Source organism: Macaca thibetana, chromosome 5 (genome assembly GCF_024542745.1).
Source record: "Macaca thibetana thibetana isolate TM-01 chromosome 5, ASM2454274v1, whole genome shotgun sequence".
NCBI lineage: Eukaryota > Metazoa > Chordata > Mammalia > Primates > Cercopithecidae > Macaca > Macaca thibetana.
Genome location: NC_065582.1, coordinates 30579993 through 30592733, shown reverse-complemented (window position 1 = coordinate 30592733; position 12741 = coordinate 30579993). Strand labels below are relative to the sequence as shown.

Below are 12741 nucleotides of genomic sequence, written 5' to 3'. Positions count from 1 at the left end.
TGTACATCAGTGTTTTGAGCTTCTCTCTGAAAATAGTACACTTACATATAACATAATTTTAAAAAGGTAAATCAATATGTAATTGATCTTCCTCTTTTTTTAGCATAGATTACCAGTCTAATTCCTACTTAGAACTTGGAATTGAATTTAAAATATGCACTGAGTTATGATGTATACTTTAATGTACACTTTTTAAAATTAGATGTGTCGCAATAGTTTAAAATGGATTATAATTATTTTCTTCAGAAACATGAATACTCATAGTCCATGTAGTGTGTTTTCAGGACATTTTTCAAGGCAAGTGTATGAAGTTTGCAGAGAGAATAGCATTTTAAAATGCAGTGAGAAAGGAAGATTGGAGATGGCTTTCATTAGCATTTTCTTACATTTTGATGAGTAGAGATTGAGGCTGTATTTAAAATTGCTAAAAAATAAGATTTAGCATGAATTTTCAGTCTTAGAGTGAGTAGTTATAGAGGCAGGTAATAAGGTTCCTGGCAGAGGCTGGAAGATTTGGGGTCCATCACTAAAGAGACTATCTGGGGACTTTGGATGGTAAAGTTTACCTTGTCTCCGGGTTCAGAATAGGGCAGGAGAAGAAAAGCTATGTTTGTTTTACCCATGGTTTCAAGCTTTCTCTGTATTGATCAGTAATTTATTCTAGAAGTTTGTGTGGGTAGGAAAATCTGAATTCCATATTAAAAATGGAGAGGAGAGGAAGGACCATTTTAACTTTTACCTTATTGGAGCGACGTGGGAAGCTGGCACATTCCTCTTCCATCATCTTCTATCCCTCCCCTGATTTTAATAAGGAAAAAACGCAGCTCTTCCATTTTTCCAGTTTGGAAAGAGGAAAACTGTACAGAGAAATATTAGACTAAAGATTGAAGAAAACTTGTCCAACTGTAAAGGTTATGTGTCCCAACTGACATTGCATAATTTCCATCCTTCCTAGGCTGGTGGCAATATTAAAATGCTCTCCATGCTTTAAAGTTCTGGTTGACCTCACACTCCCACTCCTGCTTACCCAAAAATACGGCTCCACTTTATACAAATCTGAATCAGGAGAATTTGAACACAGTGTAAATAAAACATATTTATAAAGTTTCAGTCAATGCAAAAATTTTAAAATGATGAAAACTCATTGGTTGTGTAAAAGGGTATCTCCCACACATTTTATTAGTAGTCCTTTTCTACAATGTGAATATACACTCCAGAGTACTGTTTCATAAAGGTACACTGAATTTTCCAGTAGATGAGGCTTAATGTTCTTAGAGAGAATGTGCAAAAGTAATGGAAAATACTACATAAGATTAAATTAATATAATGTAAGTTGAATGCCATATAATATTAAACTTTATGGAAATAATTTTTGTTGTAGTCAGTGATAATACAATATTTTTAAAGTGTGGCAGCAAGGTAATAAGATTGATTCATATATGAGGCTTATGAAAATCAGTCTCATTTTAAAACTAAGGTTATTAGTTTTAAATATATATTATTTAAAACTAGTATTTAAATATATATTATACCTATTAATATATAATATGTATAATAATATAAGACAAATTCTGTTTCTTACAATGGGTGTATAAGATATAACCATTCCTAGAATATATCTTAAATATCTCTGAAGTCACTAATTTCTTTTGAGATAGAGTTAAGTTGATTTCTCCTTCAGTTAAAGACTCCTTGGTAGTTTTGGTTTGTTACAAAAATCATTTAGCTATTGAAACAAATGAAAACATTACAGCATTTAGTTTCCGTGATCGTGTACATTTATTTGACATTTAGGCTTTTTGACTTGAGTTATGTTCTTAAATAAGTAGGCAATATTTTTACTCGTGTCATGTATTTGCCTTGTCATTTATTATTTATTAGGTGTGACTCAGTATTTGCTACTTAAAATAAGAGGATATGTTTTGGGTAATGTATCAATGACTTGTATAGCTAGTAAATTTCCTAGAATATTTAAGGACTTCAGATTTTACCTTCAGTTTATATGATATCACACCTAGCTATAATTTATATGATGATATTTAAAAATCTGTATATGTACATATATATGAAATTATGCAAATACAGAGGAAATTTCTTAGTTCTCTTAACATTTTTTGTCCTTTTAAAACATAAATTTATCAAGCATTTGTTTGCTTAATTGGACCTGAAGACTTGTCTTCAATATTATTATCAGTGTCTCTGTGAATTATCATGGGATAGAGTTTCAGGAAATTTGTGTATTTTATTTCTTGTATCATAGAGAGAAAAGCTCAATATTTTCATTTATGTATTTTTGGTCATTTAACATATATTCATTGAGTGCCCACCATGCTTCAGGTCTGTCCCAGGCTCTAGAGATATAAAAGTCTGCAACACAGGAGAATCTGCGCTCCCTTTGCCCTTTTAGTCTCACAGGGAATACAGATAAATAAATGGTACACACCCAGGGCCCCTACAGGAGTCAGGGATGATTTCATGAACCACCTCAATGTCTTGGCTCAAAGAAAGATGTTTTGTACAGAAAGAATCTTATTTGCTCAAAGACTTAGAGGTTGAGTGGTCATAGGGTTTTTGAAAGCCATGTTGAAAGTTGAACTTTTTCATGACTGTAAGGAAGAACAAAGAGACTGAAGCAGAGGTGTGACATACTGAGATTTACATTTAAATAAACTACTCTGGCTCCGAGATGTAATAGATTTTGGGGATAGGGATGGTCAGGTGGGACCACAGGACCTGGTTAAGTAATGGAAATGGAAGTGGTGGCTAGAATATGGCAACTGGAGTAAGAATGAAAGGTGAGGGATTTAGGTGGTATTCGGGGGGAAGAAAGTAGAAATAATTTATGTTTCAAAATAAAACTTTAGCTCTAATTTATTAATTTCTGATGATTTGCTTTGTGGGCAGTACTTTCTATTCCAATAGTGTTTAATGACCATACTGTGTAGGAATATAAATACGTGAGTGAGAGTTTGAGGTAGATTAGTTTCAAGCAGATTACTCTTTAATCCAGGAAAGCTAAATAGAAATGTGAAAACTGAATTAGGTAATAAAGAATGGAAAAGAGGATGTGGAGAGAGTGTTAGAGAGTGATATACATACAAATAAAAACCCCCACAAATTTTACTAAAATTTATTGTTTGGATGCCTGATGCTTTATGTTTTCATCAGAAGAGTCTTTGGAGAGTGGTGTCAAAAGTATCCTTTGCTTTTCACGCCCATTATCAGCAGATTTACTAGTTCCTCTGTACCCTAGATTATGTTGCATTTTAACATCCTACAGAAAGCTCCCTGTGGAAAAGTCTCTGAACAATAGGTGGATGTAACAATACTGTGCTGTGTGCTGCAATTTCTGGCCAAATGCAGCATGTTAAAGCTGCTGTAGTGGTCTCAACCTCCTTGCTTTGGGGGCACTAATTCTCTTTCTTGCAGTTATAATCAGGTATTTATGTTGATTTAATTTATATGGATTGGGAAATTGCACTATAGCATATGTACAGAAATTGAAATGTAAATCAGGAAATAGTTTAGAAAATAAAATGATTTCTCATGCTATTAACAGCATGCATTGTAAATTCGTGCAAGGCAGTTGAGAATGGTATGCAGTGTGCTGTTTACCCAAGTTTCAGCTTCTGTTGAAGGATGTCTATTTTTATATATTACATCATCTCTGCTACAGAACTCCGGTGTCCACTGGGATTTACTGTTCTTTCATTCCATTTTGAAAGAAAGCTTGTATTGATGTCATAATTGGACCCATCTTTTGGTTGCACTTGGAAATTGAAAGTAATAAGGGTGTTGTGTAGCAAGTCATGCAATATTTCAAGCGATTTATTTGTCAAAAAGATCACTGTCACTTTGTCTTGCCTCTCCTTGTGAATACTGGTGGCTGTCTGTGCTTGTACATGTTTTAAATATACTTGGCTAAAATTTAGCTTTTAATTGCAACAGTGAAGATGCTTTTCATCTTCGACTGTTTCATTTCTTACCATGTGATTTTTTTTTTTTTTTTTGTCATGAGATTTTGCAGAGCTACATGCTGATTTAAAAAGTCTCTGTTTTTTTTTTTTTTTTTTTGGAAAAATCTACTTTGATATTCAGACCTATTTCCTGCCAGTGCTGAATTGATCTTTTTTCAGTTATCTGTTGTAAGTTGTCTGTTTTCACTGTTTGAAATATCAGGTGATTGGAAATACTATCTTTTGGTTTTGAAAGCAGTGTTAAAACATTATTAGCCTGAAATGCCACTCTGTTAGCTGGAAGATATTATTGACCTCTGGACAAAACTCTAGCATTTTATGGAATATATAGATGTTAGGTTTTAAATCACTTGTGAAACAAAATATTTTAATTATTTGTATTAAGATAATTAAAAAATAATAATGCTATACGTATTTATCTATATAAAATTTCCCCCTTATTTTCTCTGAAAAATTTAGTCATTTAGTCAGTATTATCAATACTATTTTAATAGCACACTTTTTTTTTTTAACTGATCAGGGACAAACCTCCGCTTCTTTTGTCCAATAACAGCTTCTTTGAGATATAATTCACGTGCCATAAAATTCACCTATTTAAAATACGTAAGTTAATTGTTTTTCTTTTTTGGTTAAAGAAACCCAAATACCATTAATGTTACCATCTTAACATTTTTATGATACAGCTCAGTAGGGTTAAGTATATTAGTAGTGAACTTTGGACTGACTGAGCATATCCATTTCACAGATGTACTGCCTAGCATCCTTTGTGAAAATTAAAATTACTCATATTGGAAAATATCAAGGCAAAAAAGTAAAATAAAATTACACATAGGCTAAAAAATACCTTTAAAGATTTTTTGGAAAAAGTAATTGTAGAATCTATTTTTAAAACATTACTAAATAATTGTGTTATAGCAATTTCTTTTGGACTCAGTAAATGATCAGATATCCTTCCCCATCCCCTTAAATCTTCCTTTCAAGTGGAAGACAGAAGACAACATATATGGTGCAGTGTATACTGCTCTAGAGGTGGGTGCACCAGGGTCTCACAAATCACCGCTAAAGAACTTACTCATGTAACCAGATACCACCTGTACCCCAATAACCTATGGAAAAGTAAAAATAATAATAATTAAGTGGAAGACAGGTGGTAGTTGGATGTAACATGACATTTGGAATAGCTGACCTAGGAGAGAAATGGTATGGCAGTAGAGTGGACCAAACCTGTAATATGAATTGCTGATTTAGATAAATAGTGGAGTAATTACAAAGGGAAATATTTGAGGATGAAAAAGAAAATACTCAGGCTGTTTTGATTTTTACTCAGATGTCTATGAGAATAGCAATGGTAACCTGTCATCTATGGTTTCGATACAGTACAGAAGGCATTTGAGGGTGTTAGAAAATAAAGTTAAAACCTCAAAACAAGTCGTGACATTTCCCTTTCACCGATTATTAGCACACTTCTTTTTTTTTTTTTTTTTGGAGACAAGGTCTCTTGCTCTGTCACCCAAGCTGGAGTGCAGTGGCATGATCTTGGCTCACTGCAACCTCCGCTTTTCAAGCTTAAAAGATCCTCCCACCTCAGCCTTCCTAATAGCTGAGAATACTACAGGCGTGAGCGAGCACACTCGGCTCATTTATGTCTTTTTTTTTTTTTTTTTTTTGTAGAGACAGCGTTTCGCCATGTTGACCAGGCTGGGTTGAGCTCCTGAGCTCAAGAGATCTGCCTGCCTTGGCCTCCCAAAGTATTGGGATTATAGGCGCCTGGCCCTGTATTTCTTTATACAAAAATTTGAACTGAACCTTTAAAAATTGTTTGAATGATCAGGACTTTTGGAACACTCAGGAAAGTTTTTAGAAAAGGATCATTTTGCCCTTTGTTAATTTATGAAATAAGCATATCCCTAACCAACTGGGATGTAGAGAATACTTGGTCATCATTGATATTCTTGATGTCCTTTACAATGGGCATTTTTGAGGAGCACTTAACAGCTCAGTTTAAAAATTACTCTTTAGTATAAACTTTTGCCTGTCTTTTAGTATTAACTTTGGTTAGACTAAAAAAGCAGCCAGCTATTCTGCAAGCAGATTAAGTTGTCAGTCAGAGGGTTCTGCTCTGAAGTGGGTGTAAACAGGAAATCTAAGGACAGTTGATAACTCTGCATTCTTTCACATCAGCTAAGAGAGGCTGATTGTTTTCTTGTTGCAGCAGTTTTCAAACAGTTTAACCTCTGGACTCCTTTAAACTTCTAAAAAAAATTTTTGGCTCTAATGAGTTTTTGTTTATCTCTATTACTATTTACCACATCAGAAATGAAACAGAATTTTGAATATGTATCCATTGATTAATTTAAAAATAGTAATAAACCCATTACACATTAACATGAGGGTTTCTAAGGGGAAATATTTTATAAAGCAAAAATTTTTAAGGAGAATGATAGTGTTTTATACTTTAGCAAATACGTTTAATATTGGTGTAATAGACAGTTGGATTCTCATATCTGTATTCAATCTGTTGTGATACGCTGCTCTGGTTGAAGTATGTAAAGTATATGAAGAAAATCTGACCTCACATGCATAGGTAGTTGGAAGAGGGAAGAGTATTTTAACAGCTTTCAAAAATAATTGTGGATGTTCTTTGAAAGACTGCACCAAAATTTGACCAGTAGTGGTTTCTTAAAGATCAATAGCAATGAAGAATTTAAAACCATGTTAGTGTAACTTGCCTTATTCTCTTTTATTAAAACCCATTGGTCTTACTTGCACATGAAAGGATCTTTTTACTTATGCATACTTTTGTAACATCATGCATTGGTCACTAGGTTAAACAGTCTTCTGAATTTTGGCACATTATACAATATAAAGAAAAGTCACATTTGTTAATACCACCACAGATCTCATAAAGAAAGTGCGTTAATTATTAAGAAGCTATCAAACTGTGTTAGATATGTTTTTCAAAATTCTTTTAGTTGAAACTTCAAATTTTATCATTAGCAAAGTACTATCAGCTGTTTTTCTTCAAATGACAGGCTCATTTTGTTCATTTTTAGAAAACACCTGCCAGATACCCAAGTCCGAATAACCATAGTTTTTTTTTTTATTATTTGTTCTTTCAAATGAAAATGTTTTTCTGTGAAAAAAGGGGCCAGTTCACTCACGACTCAAATAATTGCACATCTTTTCCTTGAGACAACCATTGTACATTGTAACAAAAGTGCTTTATGCAGACTTCTCACTTCATCATACAGAATATTAAAAGGATGTATACTAATGGGTGGAGATTTAATGCAATTAATTATTACTGCTTTATCAAGGACACTTTCAAGTAATACTGCATTTTCTTTTTTTGCGACTGTGAGTGGTGGTAAAGAATACGAGGACCATATTGGTAATGACAGTAGTTACACATTAGTAGTGATACCAGTGTCCTGATATATGCTAAGACATCAGTCAGGTTTTACCCATTTTTGCTTTTGCACATCAGCACAGTGAAAAAAGCAAGCAACATTTTAGTGTCAGAATGAAAACATAGTTTGACTTTATGAACTCCTTAAGAGCCTTGGGGATCCTCGGGGTCCTGAGACCATACTTTGTAAACTAGTCTCTTATAGCTTTGATTCACTGGTTCTTCAGATTTTATTTGCATAGTTTAATAGAGTTCTGCAAATAAACAGAACCAGTGGAGTGTTAAGGGAAGGAGACGTTAAGGAATTGGCATATGCTATTGTGGAAGCTGACAAGTCCAAAATCTGTACCTAATACAGCATGACTTCCCCCCCCGCCTTTGAGACGGAGTCTCGCTCTGTCACCCAGGCGGGAGTACGGTGGCACAATCTCCACTCACTGCAACCCCCACCTTCTGGGTTCAAGTGATTTTCCCACCTCTGCGTCCCAAGTAGCTGGAACTACAGGCGTGTGCCACTATGCCTGTCTAATTTTTAGTAGAGACAGGGTTTCACCATGTTGGCCAGGCTGGTCTCGAACTCCTGACCCCAGGTGATCTACCCACCTTGGCCTCCCAAAGTGCTGGGATCACAGGCATGAGCCACCATGTCCCACCAGCATGACTCTTTAAATAGTCATATGCTGCATAATGATGTTTTTGTCAATGAAGGACCACATACACAACAGTGGTCCTAGATTATAGTACAGTATTTTTACTGTAGCTTTTCTGTGTTTAGGTATTTTACGTATGGAAATACTTACCATTGTATTGCAGTTGCATACAGGATTCAGTACAGTGACCTGCTGTACAGGTTTGTCACCTAGGAGGAATAGGCTATCCCATAGAGCCTAGCTAGATGTGTAGTAGGCAACATCATCTAGGTTTGTGTAAGTACACTCCCATGATGTTTGTACAAAGACAAACAAAATTGCCCAGTGACGCCTTTCTTGGAATGTATTCCCGGTCATTCTGTCGTCATGATGTGTGACCGTTTTTAAAACTTCTTTCTTCTCAAAGCTCCCCTTACTTTATTTCTAGAATTTTTCTCTCTCTTTTGCTCTATTTTGAATATATAGTGTGTGTTTGTTTGTTTTACTGGTGCCTTTGTGCTGCCTTCATTCTTTTTCTATCTCCTTGTTCTTATATTAAGACGTAAGTGGCCAGTTTCCCTTGTTATCACAAAGTGTGATTGGCAACTCATGACTGTGCTCTGACATTCAGAATTCTTTCAGTAATCAGCTACTATAAAGCAAAATAATTGTCTGAGGGAATAGAGCTGCCTTTGGAAAGGTACTGGAAATGTTGTCTCAACTCCTCAAATCTGAAATGGTGGGTCTCGCTTGGTGAAAACTGAAATGGCCAGATGAATATTCTGTGTGATAAGGCGTCACCATAGGTTCATGCATTGTTTCTGGGTATTTTTTTCAGTAGTCTCATTTTCTTCCATACTGTGTTTTTACTTTTATTGTAAATACCATGTTTTGTAGTAGTTGATTGGATTATTAATATATTGTTAGTTTTGTTTTTAATCTTAAAAGTTCACTGAGTTTAGTGATGCATACTTTTAAATTTTGGTCAAACAGATTTTAAGTTTGCTTTCTGTCTTGGAAAAAATACTTACTTCCTATAAAACATAAACCATCCAGAAAACAGGTTTTTCATACATTTGCTCTAAGACAGTCTTTTAGTAAGCATTTCCTAGATGGTCAGTATATTTTGTTTATGTCTAGCACACTGTTGAACTGACCAAACATGATTTCTGAAGTTCATCTCTGATTTCTTCTTTTAGTTTAATTTTATTTAAAGTTCCAGGATACATGTGCAGGATATACAGGTTTGTTACATAGGTAAATGTGTAACATGGTGGTTTGCCACACGTATCAACCCATCACCTAGGTATTAAGCCCATGTATTAGCTTTATGTATACTGATGTTCTCCCCCGCTATGGCCCCCCAGGCCACAGTGTCTGTTGTTCCCCTCCCTGTGCTGCCACTTAAAAGTGAGAAAATGCAGTATTTGGTTTTCTGTTCCTTTGTTAGTTTGCTGAGGATAATGGCTTCCAGCTCCATCCATGTCTCTGCAAAGGACATGATCTTGTTCCTTTTTATGGCTGCAGAGTATTCCATGGTGTGTATGTATCACATTTTCTTTATCCAGTCTATCATTGATGGGTATTTGGGTTGATTCCATGTTTTTGCTGTTGTGAGTAGTGCTGCAATGAACATGTGTGTGTGTATCTTTATAATAAGATGATTTCTATTCCTTTGGGTATATACCCGGTAATGGGATTGCTGGGTCAAATGGTATTTCTGCCTCTAGGTCTTTGAGGAATCGCCACACTGTCTTCTACAATTATTGAACTAATTTATACTCCCACCAACAATGTAAAAGTGTTTCTTTTTCTTTGCAACTTCGCCAGCATCTGTTGTTTCTTGACTTTTTAATAACAGCCATCCTGATTGGTGTGAGATGGTATCTTGTGGTTTTGATTTGAATATCTCTAATGATCAGTGATGTTTGAGTTTTTTTTCATTTTTGTTGGCTGCATGAGTGTCTTTTGAGAAGTGTCTGTTCGTGTCCTTTGCCCATTTTTTAATAGAGTTGTCTGGTTTTTTCTTGTAAATGTTTTTTGTTTCTTGTAGACTCTGGATATTAGACCTTTGTCAGGTGGATAGATTGTAAAAATTTCCTCCCATTCTGTAGGTTGTCTGTTCACTCTGATGATAGTTTCTTTTGCTGTGCAGAGGCATTTTAGTTTAATTAGATCCCATTTGTCAGTTTTTGCTTTTGTTGCAATGCTTTTGGTGTTTGTGTGTACGAGTGTGTGTGTGTGTGTGAGTGTGTGAAGTCTTTGCTCGTGCCTATGTCCTGAATGTCATTGTCTAGATTTTCTTCTAGGATTGTTAATAGTTTTGGGTTTTACATTTGTGTTAGTCAGTTTCACACTGCTGATAAAGACATACCTGACACTGGGCAATTTACAAAAGAAAGATATTTAATTGGACTCACAGTTCCATGTGGCTAGGGAAGCCCCACAATCATAGTGGAAGGCAGGGAGGAGCAAGTCACATCTTATGTGGATGGCAGCAGGCAAAGAGAGGGCTTGTGCAGAGAAACTCCCATTTTTAAAACCATCAAATCTCATGAGACCCATTCACTATCATGAGAACAGCACAGGAAAGACCTGCCCCATGATTTAATCACCTCCCACCAAGTCCCTCTCACACCACTTGGGAATTATGGGAACTATAAAATGAGATTTGGTTGGGGATGCAGAGCCATATCATACCAACATTTAAGTCTTTCATCTATCTTGAGTTAATTTTTGTAAAAGGTGTAAGAAAGGAGCAATTTCAGTTTTCTACATGTGGCTAGCTAGTTCTCCCAGCACCATTTATTAAATAGGGAATGTTTTCCTCATTGCTTGTTTATTTCAGGTTTGTTGAAGATCAGATGGTTGTAGATGTGCAGTCTTATTTCTGAGTTCTCTATTCTGTTTTGTTGGTCTGTGTGTCTGGTTTTGTAACAGTACCATGCTGTTTTGCTTACTGTAGACTTGTAGTATAGTTGGAAATCGGGTAGCATGATGCCTCCAGCTTTGTTCTTTTTGCTTAGTATTGTCTTGGCTATATGGGCTCTTTCATCCCTGATGTCTTGTTTCTTGTCCTATCCCATTTAAAGTGTTGGGGGTCAGTTGTAGAATTAATGAGTGAATGCCTTCCTTTATTAATAATGTGAAATGCTACTTTATGACACACAGAGGTAATGTAATCTTCCATGAACATGAACTATCTGGCCAGCTGTTAGCAATTCTAACAATGATGATCTGATATTTACAATTAAATATTCTAGTATTATCTTTGGTTTTTAAGTATCAAAATGGTAGTAACTGATAATTTCAAAGTATAACTAAAATATGAATAGTAAAATGCTCTCCATGCCTTTTTAGAGCTGCTAAGGAGAGGGAGAAATTAGTGTGTGTTTTGGGCTTTGTTTGTTTATTCATTTATTTATAAAAAGGAATATTGAATGTTGTTATCTTAAACTCATGGCTATATTGGTAGGCTGACTTTTTTTTTTTCAAGAAAATATTTTAGAAATTTTTGTGTCGTTTAAAATATTTTCTATATTGAGATGGTCTTCTATATTTATTTATTTTCCAGGCAAGTTTATTTGGAAGTTTTTCCTGTCTGGAATGTATTTGATTACAACAAAAGAGCAGGCACAATTCTATTTCTGGTAGTAAAGTCCATTGGTTAATGTGTCCATTTATAATCACTGTCGCTTTCTTTTAGAAAGACTGTTGAACCATTTTGAAAACTTGCATATTTTGATATTTCCAGACACTATATTTTTTAAAAATAAAAATGTATTTCTTAAACATTAAATTTCTGAAGACTCAATAGGTCTTTGAAAGCAGATAGTAACTTTATGCCATCGTGTATGTCCTTTACACAACAGATAATATATAGGTCTCAGCAATACCGTGGTTACATCATGTTGATATCTTTGGATCAAACTTGCAAAATTAGCGTTATTTAGTATTTCTAGGAGTGGCATTATAGATCTTCCTGCTTTAACAGGTCTATACAGGGATATCAGCACAAGGATCTTAGTCCCAGACAACTGTACAACATTAATTAATATAGGTTGGCCGAGGCTTGAATGCAGCTGACCTTTTAGAATATTTTAGAGAGGATAGAATTGACACTTACTGAAGGTTTATGATACACCAGTCTGCTAGATGTTTACTCATATGTTTTGTCAATGAAACTAGCCCACAGTTCTGTATTTCCCTGCCAGTAGATAAGCATGCACAGGCCAAAGAGGTTAAGTAACATGTTCAATATTCATGGTCACTCAGGTAGTAAATGTTAGACGTAGAGCCAAACATAGGTCTTTCCCACCCAATCTATGAAATTACTCATTTTTTAAAATGAATTTAACATATGTTGCTTTTTATGTTATTTAAACTTAACATACGGCCCAAAGGAGATATATATCAAATAATTTAACGACTTGAGAAGTATACCATTTAAGTGCCTTTTGAAGAAAGAGACTGGGGCATAGAATGTCCAGTGCCCAATATCCAGAAATGATGACTGAGCTATATTTACAGCAGTTACGGACTTTGGTTGATGAATCAGTCTTTTTATTACAAGTTAAGTGTTTTTCCTTTTCTGACCATGTATCTCTCATTAATGAAGCACAGCTATCTTTTTTTCTTTTTAGCTTTTCTAGCTTCATTCCAATAGGATACATTTTTACTAGTAAGTAGCACCATTTCATAACAAAGGGATGACCATGTAACTAGT

The 12741-nt window shown here is 34.9% G+C and overlaps 1 protein-coding gene across 7 annotated transcripts in view; it reads left to right on the top strand.

Annotated features, from left to right (window-relative positions):
* Positions 1 to 12741, top strand: part of RAPGEF2 (Rap guanine nucleotide exchange factor 2) — a 487682-nt gene that overhangs the window by 374248 nt on the left and 100693 nt on the right. The gene's annotated exons all lie outside the window — the stretch shown is intronic.